Genomic DNA, 10,949 nt, shown 5'->3' on the forward strand with positions numbered 1-10,949 from the left:
TACAACAAGCGCCGCGGCCCTCCCGGAAAGCGTCGCGGCCCTTAGGCAAAACAGAACCTCCACCTGTTTCATCGAGCAAGGGCCGCGGCGCCCAAGAACAGGGCCGCGGCCCAACTTCGGGGCAGCCACTTTCCTTCGTTTTAACCTTTTAAAACCTCCCAAAAACATGTCTAAACATTCCCAAATCATTAAATCAAAGTTCCCAAACTTCCCATTGGTCCAAAACCATTAAAACCCAAATCTCAAATCACCCAAAAACTCATCAATCCACAAAGTCCAATTCAAGCTTAAAAACTTTTAAAAACTTAAAACTTAAACTTGAATTACCTCAGATTGAGTTGTTTCCAACTAAATCCTCTGGCTAATAAGCTTCTAATTCTCCTTAGGATTGCTATGCCTCGATCCTCGCTTGATTCCGAGTCCTAGAACTCAAGATACCTTCGAAAATGCGATTGGGAAACGAAAAGGGAACTTTTAGGGAAAGAGAACGTACATAATGTTTCTTTTATTTTCTTAAAAGGTTACTTCAAGCTTAAGTAGCTTCCAATAAAACCTAATGCTCGGGGTCCCGAAAACACCCCCGAGGATATTATAGTCAAAACTTCCAGAATTTCCCCTGGTCTTACTAACTCTCAATTTATCACCAAATATTAATTCCCATTTCCCAATAACCCGATAATGCTCTAAATACCCCTTGACTTTCTCCAAGTCAAGCTTAAATCCCGTTGTGACTTTCCCACTAGCTTACCTCCTAGGATCGTCTTGTGCTGGGTAACCCTGGCATAACCAAATAATAACAAAGCACCACGCCCATTTCACATATATGCCAAAAATGCCCGAAATGGCCAAAATATAAAAATCACCCAATTAATCACAAATGGGTTCACATGCATATTTAATACACCTAAACATGCATATTATCATTAAATAGCATAATAAATCAATTATGGCCCTCCCGGCCTCCTAATCAAGGTCCTAAACCTTATTAGGAAATTTGGGGCATTACAAAGGTCGTTAAGCCTTATTAGTGAATTTTGGGTCGTTACAACCTCTCTCGTGAATCTTTGGATGTATTCCTTCAGGGATTCATCCTTTAGGGATTTATCCTTCCATTTCTTGATGTCAACTAGTTGATTGGCATAAACTGATTGAATCCATCCGGCACTGAAGACTTTGCAAAATTCATTCTTGAATTGCTTCGAGGAAGTGATGGATCAAGGTTAGAATTTCCAATACCATTCCTGAACTGAGTCAGAGAGAGTGGTAGGGAATACCCTGCACCGATAATCATGCTCCACATCGATGGTTGTTGAGCAGCTTGGATCTTGGCACTGAAGGGACTCCCACTTCTATGAGCCAACTCGATATCGAAAGGTTTCTTTGTTAGACCCTGGAAATCCATGACGAGTGCATCTATTTGAGCCTGCACTGTTGGTGGGATCGCTGCTCCAGGTGGGGTAGACGTCCCTGGTACCCCTCCTGAGTGTTGGTCCTCCTGTTGATGATCTCCCTCAGATCCTGAGGTTGTGCATCTTTCCCGAGCCTATCGAACACGATATTGGTGTTGTTCATCGGTTCCTTTCCGTTGCGAGACTGAGGGTGTAGGGGTAGGTCCGCCTTGCCCTTGTCGGTACGACCATGCCCCCGAGCCTCTCCTCCCACATGACTTTGAGACTTTGAGGGGCCTTTTCCATTCCTGTCACGCCTCTTAGATGTTTGACCCTGATCTCCTGCGTTGTTTCGCCTGTCCCCCTGGGAGGGGGCCTTTGGGTTGGTAACACTCTTACTCCGAGATGAAGTGTTATTCTTCTTAATCATGGAGGAGGCAATCTTGGACGGTGCCTCTTCATCCTGTCTCTGGGAAAGTGGCTCTGAGAGTGTCCTTTGGGTTTGACTCCTCCCCTAGGCCTCCTCTTACAGATGCCTTGCATCCCTGCTGCTTTGGCCTAAGCCTCCCTTACCGCTTGAGCAGCAACTTCAGTGTTAGCTTGGGCTAACTGAGTAGTCGCCTCCAGGGCCACAGCAACCTCCTGGTGCCTCTGGTCAGCTTCCAGTTCCCTTTGGATCATCCACTAGACCTACTCATCTATCTCCCGCCATTATCGTTCCATAGTCGCCCTCGGGAGGGCAATTTCTACAGCAAAGGCCTCCTGCCTCGCCAGAAATTGCGCCATCTCCTCCTATTGAGCATCCTGTGGATCTTCTGCATCAAGTTGGTCTCCAACCTCCACCTGAGGTTCGTTAACAGGATCGATGGGATCCTAAGTGGTGGAATTTCTGGGAGTTGTCTTCTTTGTCTGACTGGATTTTGGAGGCATCGTAAAACTGATGAAAGTGTGTTTCTTGATTTCGCACTCTCAATGAAAGCACCAAAATGTTGACCTGTGAAATTGGCCAACAGTCGTATGTAAAATATACAACACATTTTGAACGGAATGAATCTAATATATGACAGAGTACAAATATCTAAACAAAAACACTCAGGAATTTATAGTGGTTCAGCCCTGTTCTTCTGAACAGTAATAACCTAATCCACTTAGTCTTTAGTATTGAATCGCTCGATAGACAATTACAAAGATCAACTCAAAGTTCACTCCTCACAAGTTCGTCCAAAAGATCGATCCCAAAAAGTCCAGCCAAAGAGCCCCCGAAATGTAGCTCTGGGTCCTTTATTTATAGTACCCAGGGGTTGTTACATGACCAGTAAGAGTGAAGAACGTCGTTTGGTACACGGTCATTGGGAGTGGAGATATGTGTCCACCCTCCCATGATTATGAGATCGTGGGTCTTCCCGTTGTCTTCTCTGGATCGTGGTCAATAATGCACGATTGAGACCTTCGAGAAAATGCTAAGTCTTGATTAGTTTATGAGACTTAGGTGCTAGGCTCGACGACCCTTTAGAGCTTGGGTGCTAGACCTGTTGATCCTCTAGGTGCTAGGCCTGTGATCTTCTGGGTGCTAGGCCTGTTGATCTGCTGGGTGATAGGCCTGTTGATCTTAGTTTGAACGAGCGTGAGTTTTACCCAATGAAGTGTCTTTGGGAGTGTAGGCCAACCACCCTATGAAGGATAGGGTGGGTCGACCATCCCAAGGGGTTCTTGGGCATGCTTAGGCCGACCACCCCTAGGGGTTAGGGTCAGGCCAACCACCCCTAGGGGGCCAATGCCAGGCCGACCACCCCTAGGGGTTTTAGGCCTAGTAAACTTTCTATAGGTCCTAGACCTATCTTTTTTGCTCATCGATCTTTTTTCAATACTTCGTTTTTTCCTGATTTGTGATGCTGCATGCCGCTTTTTCATTCGCCGCGTCATCTCTGGATTTTTTAGGGATAATAGGTATGAATGTCACAAAATAAAAGAGAAAAGGGAATTTATTTTTCAAGGGAAAAATAGTAATTATTTATTTTATAATAAATAATTAATATCAAATAAATTGGGAAAACACCATTGTTTAGACAAGACAGATGTTGGCGCCACCTATGTTTGTCTGGACAAGGTGGTGCGCCACCTATGCTATTTGGACAACAACATTGGCGCCAACCAATGTGTTAGAACAGTGGTGGGCGCCTACGTCATAGGGTGGAGCCCACTGGGTTTAATTTTGGATTATTATTTTAATTCAAAAATTAAATATTTACTTAAATTTAAAAATTAGTTATAAATATTTTAATGTGGTTGGGATATTCCCTCAAATGATTGAGAGATTCTCTCATTCGGTTATTAGATATTTAATTATTTAAAGATTTAAAATTGAAACAATATCTATAACAGAATTAGGGTTAAAGATATTCATTTAAATATTTATAATATGATTATTTAATGTTTAAATAAATAAATATCTTTATTAAATATTATTATCTTAACCTAAATAATTTTTTATAGGGTTAATTTAATTATATCGGTATAATACTAAATCTATATATCGATACATTTAGGAAACCTAAAAAAAGGTTAATCAAATCATTTTCTCCCCTCTCATATATTACTGTTCTTGATCATGAGTCGAGACAAAAACAATAACACATAATTTTGTGAATCCTATTAGCCCACACTAATCCTTAAGTGTTGAGGTAGACTTGGAAGACTACGGTGTGAGTTTTTCATCATCATCATTTTCTACCAGATTGGATAGGAAGATCGTTTTTAATACGAAAAGAAAGCAAGGACACTTGATAGGCATCAAGAGGTATTTTTATGTTACCATTATTGCTTTATGTTTTAATATATCTCACATATGGGGGATCCTTGGGGTTGGTGTTGGGGTTTTATGCCCTAATTAATACTCAAATTCTTTGTAATCTCATTTATTATTAATAAAAGAATAGAAATCATTTTTTGACTTGGTTAATCACTTTGCTCACATGTTTTATTTTCATGATTATTTGTTTAATATAAACTTCTATTAAATCCCGAGCATATAGCTAATCGTATTTATAGTGACGTAATCACAGTGGAATATAAATATGATTATATGTTCAAAATAAGTTAGACCTAGGATTAGTCAGTGCACAAGATTTACACTGACTTGTCAATCTACGATATGATCTACTTACACATTACAGTGTTATGTTCTTTCCAGAACATTAGCAAAGTAGATAAGATCGAATGTATTTGTTACATCGTACTGGACCGATATTGACAGTTGATAAGATAAGTAAACATACATTTATTATCTATTCTAGTCATATCATATAGTTGACCATATGTAAATTCAATCTCAATTCTTAGTGGTTAGTATTCTAACTGATTGTATTATTTGAGTTCTTTGACTTGTTCGTTACCAACTTACCCTACGAACTAGCCCATACTTACATCTTGGGAACTTGGTAGTATAAGTGAGTGGGAGTGTTAATCATAGATATGAACATCTATAGCTTCTGATGAAGAAGTGAAACGATGGTTTCCTTTTAGTTTGGTTCAAGGTGTTAAATGATAGAGATTTCATTTCAGTAATTAAATTAGTTTACTGAAATATCATTTACAAGGAACTAAGTATTTTAAGGATAAAATACAATGAGGGGTAAAATGGTATTTTAGTCCTATCTCATTGTAGACCGTCTATAGAGGATTGAGTGACAATTATGGTTGCAACAATGGATAATTAATAGCGTATCTATATTTGTTATAGAGCATTCTATGAATTCAAGAGTGCAATTCCGAGTCTATAGTGGAGTCACGAGGAATTAATAAGTTAGTAAACTTATTTGTTAGATTTATGATAACTTATTGGAGCTTGATTTCATAGGCCCATGATCCCCATTGTACTGTGGATAAAATCATCTAGATAGTCTCAATTAATTGATTTAATTATCAATTAGAATTATCAAAGTTGACCAGGCCAATTTTAGATAGTTTCACAGAGTTGTGTAATTTTGAGAAGAAAATAGAAATTATGGCAAATTTATTAATTAAGATAAATTGATATATAAATTAATAAATAAGTTTAAATCAAGGTTCAAATTATAAATAAATTAATTTGATAAAGGATTTAAATAATTATTTAATTAATTAAATCAATAGAAAATAATGCAGGCCTTGATTTTAAGTCCAATAGGCTTATATTCAAATGGGAAATTTCACGGGCCTAAAGCCCATGATAATTTCGACCTAGGGATTTAAAATGACTATTATTTTATTGATTTTTTAATTAAATTAAATGGCCTAATTGAGTCTATAAAATGAGTGCTTAGAGAGAAGTCAAAACATAAGTTTAATCACTGGTTTTCTTATAGTTTTAGATTCTTTCTAAACACAAGTCCTTTTCTAAGCCTCTTTGTTATTTTCTCTTCTTCTCTCAATATCTATCTCATGTGTTGAGAATTGTCCACACTAGTCTAGGTGATTCTAAGGATACATTGGAAGATTGTGAAGAAAATAGAAGATCGGTTCAGTTTCTTGATAATACTCTGCGACAGAGAGGATACAAGAGCTATAGAAACTGAAGGAATGACTATTTCATTCCGCTGCATATACTGTAAGTATTCAATTCTTTGTTTCTCTTTGAATTCAATTTTAGAAACATGTTTTAGGCTATCTCGTATTAATTTGTTTAATATTTGATATACATGAAAATAAATAAAGATCATGTATAAGTTTTCCCAACAACTGGCCTCAGAGCCTTTGGTAATCTTTATTTTCATGCATGACCATGTTTAAAATTTGATTATTTGATATGTTTGAATAATTGGATGGTTTTCATGTTTTTATGAAGCATATTGATTTTATGTGAATTTTAGCACTTTTATAGGTTATTTTGTTGTGTTTTCTATAATATTAATTTTATATATGCTTTATTTTGTGTAAAACATGTTAAAAATTAATTAGAAAATTGTTTTGGTTTGAAAAATTGCGCAAAAAAAAAATCGAAATTTTTTGCCTGGTTGCCATGTGCGCGCACGTGCCCAGCCCAATTTTTTTTTAATTAAATAAAATTAAAATTGTAAAAATAAATTATTTATAATCAAAACCAAAAATATCTTTTTTGTTTTATCATTTAAAATATATATTTTTTTAAAATAAGATACTTTTGTTAGTTGAGATTTAAATAATTAGATATTTTCTACAAAGATTCAAATTCAAATTTAAAAATAGACTAACAACTTAATTTTAAATCTTTTAATATATTAAACTATTAGAATTATGATATAAGATATTTAAGATATTTTCATTTAAATTCTTGATTTTTTTTATTACATCTTTATTTGAAAATATAAATATATTTTTATTCTATAGTTTTTAATATTTAAATTATTTTAAATTTGAATATTGTTAGTTATATATTTTTATGGATATTTGAATTTGTTTAACTATTTTGAGATATTTTAGGATTGTTATAACTATTTATATTTTATTTTATTTTTTAATGGTTAAAATATTAGTTAATAGTTATAACAACACAAGATATTTTGGAAAATAGTTAAGATATTGATTTTAAATTTTAAAATTGGTTAAATTTTGAAAAATATCATTTTTTTTCCAGCCAATTAATAAAATATTTTTTTTATAAATGGGATTTAAATTAACTTTGGTTAATTGTTGATAAATCCTATTCAAATTAAATTTTTTTTTTCAAATTAACTTAAACCAAGTTGATTGTTGATAAATGAAATTTAAATTAACTATTGTTAATTGTTGATAAATTTCATTTAAATTGACTTATTTTTTGTAAAATTTTAATTAATTAGAATTTTTTGATAAATTCTAGATAATTAATTGTGGTATTTTTGCAAATGAAATAAATTATGGTATTTTTGCATAAATTCAAAGAATTGCTCATATAGTAACATGATTAGGCCCATCTAATTATAGCATATTTGTTTGCACTATATGTGATATTTTTGCAATTGGACTTAGATGCATATAGTGGCCCATATGTTTGTTAGATATATGGTATTTTTCCAAATAAAATATTCATAAAATGATAGGTTTTATTTGGGCCCATTAAGAAATGTAAAGTTTAAATTCATCTCTTGTGGGTGATTCCACTTGTGAAGGCTCATTTGCTTTGCATGACTATACTGGGCTTAATCAATTAATAAAACGAATGTTTAAATTTCTGTCTTTTGGACCTTGTATGGAAGATAGGGGGCCTTTGTAGTGGGAATGACATACTGGACTCAACCCTCCTCCATACAAGCCCAATTGTTAAGGCCTATGTAACACCCTACTTCCTTAGACTCATTACTAAGTGAGTTTAAAACGTGATTTTAACTCGCTAATCGAGGTTTTAAGACAAACGTGTAATTAAATCATAAACAGAGATATAAACCTTGAAAATAATTCCATTTACTGAAATTCATAAGATAATTAACATTTGGGATCCCAAAATACTGTTTATAAATATTTACAATTCAAAATATATTTAAAGTCGACTAAAAGACAAAATAGGATTCTTTACAAACAACTTCCAAAAATACGCCTGGCCGTGGCAGCCAGGCAGACCAGGCATGTACACGTTGCGTCACGTTCTCCATACTCATGGTCAGTTGACTTTCTCCTTGCCCTTACCTGCACCACAGAGCACCCGTGAGCCGAAGCCCAGCAAGAAAACTCCACATAAACAGATAACATACGCATATGAACCATTTAGCATATAACCAATTTGTCCATTAACTAAACACATACGACCATGCCGTCTCAGGCGCTTTACCAGGCCCTGAGTTACGGTCTCCATCGTAAGGATATCCCAGGTATCCTTTAGGGTCTTACCCTGGCAACTCGCACTCCGCGTGCTAAACGTTGCTCCCGGCCCCTTGCCGTTCTCGGCCTTCGCCGTTCCCGGCCCTAGCCGAACATTCACATATATGCATACACAGCATAATTTAAACATAAACTAACATATTCAATGGGCTACACCCAGCACATAACCATATAGGGTCGTGCCCTGCAACACAACTATGGGGCCTCGCCTTGCTCTATAGGTACATCAATCTTCTTACCTGTGTCTCGAGCTTCTTGAGCACGGTCCCCTAATCCGAGCCTCTCTGAGAACCTAGTCACAACACACAAATAGCATCCCCATTACTAACCAATTCAAAAGCGTCTCCCGAAACCAAACCTGAGCCCTCGTGACCTCCCGGAACCCCACACAAAGTGGCGGAAGCGTCCCCCGAGCCACCTGGGCAAAAGCCTAAAAACCACAATTTTCCCTTGCCTAGAAATGGCCTAGCGCCGCAGCGCAGAAGAACAGGGCCACAGCGCCCCTTCGCAAACCCAAAAATCTGGGTTTCTCCAAATGTTTTCCCCGAGCCAAAACACTCCCAAATCACTACCAAGACTTACCCAAGTCCCAAATTCAATTCAAAACCCCAAATAAACCATCTAACAACTCAAAAACATCAACAGCAAGCTCAAACACACATCCAAACCTACAATTCATAAATTGGTTCAAAATTCTCAAAACTTAAACCAGCCCTTGCAAAGTTTAAACCAGCCTTTAGAATTCTTAAACTAAACCAGAAATAACTTTCAAATATGCATGAAAGTCATACCTCAAGATGGAATTCGACCTTGAGCCACCACCAAATCCACTTCCAAGCTTGACACCCTTTGATTCTCTAGCTGAATTCCACAAATACTAAGCCAAAACCAGCTTTCAATATTCAACCTAATCTCCAAATTCAAACTTGCAAGAAGCTAAAATTCAGAGATGCCTTACCTCTGGACCAATCTTGGCCTAAGCTTGACTCTAGCTGCCCCAAACCCAGCTTTGAACTCCCTCCTTGATCTCAAGAAGCTAGCCCTTCCTCCCCTTTCTTTTTGCTTCTTAGCTTTCCTTCACTTTCAGCAAGAACTAAACTTATCTAATTGTAGAAAACGTGAGTAACTTTCCACCCAGCTATAGTTATCTAAATCCCAGCCAAAAGACCCATTTACCCTTCCATTTAACCCTTATTCTAACTAGTCCTCAAGGGAAACTTAGACCTTTCCTATCCTTTTGCAAATATACCATTTTCTCATTTAGAGTAACTATCCTCAATGGTTACCTATGGTTACCCAAGTTACCAAAATGTCACTAATCATTACTTACAAATCCCCAAACTCAAGTTATAATATTCCCAAAATACCCCTAGGCTCCTCCCGAGTCGGGTATTTAATCTCGTTGTGACTTTAAGTGGAATGGCTCTCTAGGATCATCTCGGAACGTGCATCACAAATAAATCACAATTATATCAAAAATATCACATATATTACATTTATGCCCTCAACGGGCTAAAATTACCAATTTGCCCCTAACAACCAAATGGGGCCCACATGCATATTTACTTCACCTAAACATGCATTCTAACCACATATTCATTAAATTTACATAAATTAATACAGTATAACAATTATTGCCCTCCAGGCACACTAATCAAGGCTCCAAGCTTTATTAGCAAATTTGGGTCGCTACAACTATCCCCTCCTTACAGAGATTTCATCCTCGAAATTACCTGAACAACTCGGGATATCGCTCCCGCATGTCTGATTCAAGTTCCCATGTCGCCTCTTCTACCTTGTTGTTTCTCCACAGCACTTTCACCAAGGTGATGATCTTATTCCGTAAAACTTTATCTTTCCGGTCAAGAATCTGAACTGGCTTCTCCTCATAGGACAAATCCTGGTCCAGCTCCAAACTCTCATAACTCAGAACATGAGTCGAATCTGATACATACTTTCGAAGCATGGACACATGAAAAACATTATGAACCCCTGATAAGGCTGGAGGCATCGCCAACCTGTAAGCTACCTCCCCAACCCGCTCCAGAATCTCAAAGAGTCCAACAAACCTAGGGCTCAGCTTGCCCCGAACACTGAACCGTTTCACTCCTCTCAGAGGTGAAACCCTAAGAAACACATGATCACCAACCTGAAATTCTACACTCCTGCGTTTCAGGTCTGAATAACTCTTCTGGCGACTCTGGGAGGCGAGCATTCACGCTCTAATTTTCTCAATCGCCTCATTGGTCCTCTGAACCATCTCAGGACCCAAATAACTTCTCTCACCCGTCTCGTCCCAATGGATAGGTGATCTGCACTTTCTCCCGTATAGCATCTCATACGGAGCCACTCTGATAGTCACTTGGTAGCTGTTATTATACGAGAACTCAATCAGAGGAAGATACTTACTCCAAGATCACCAAAGTCTAATACACAGGCTCGCAACATGTCCTCCAATATCTGAATCGTCCTCTCAGACTGTCCATCTGTCTGAGGATGATAAGCGGTACTAAACCGTAACTACGTGCCCATAGCCTTCTGCAGGCTCTTCCAAAACTTGGAGGTGAAGGTAGGGTCTCTGTCAGACACTATCGACCTCGGAGCTCCATGAAGTCGAACAATTTATTTCACATATAATTCAGCATACTGCTCCACAGTATAAGTCGTCCTAACAGGCAAAAAGTGGGCTGACTTAGTATACCTATCCATAATCACCCACACTGAGTCATGCTGTCCCACAGTTCTCGGCAA

Source organism: Humulus lupulus, chromosome 2 (genome assembly GCF_963169125.1).
Source record: "Humulus lupulus chromosome 2, drHumLupu1.1, whole genome shotgun sequence".
Taxonomy (NCBI): Eukaryota; Viridiplantae; Streptophyta; class Magnoliopsida; order Rosales; family Cannabaceae; genus Humulus; species Humulus lupulus.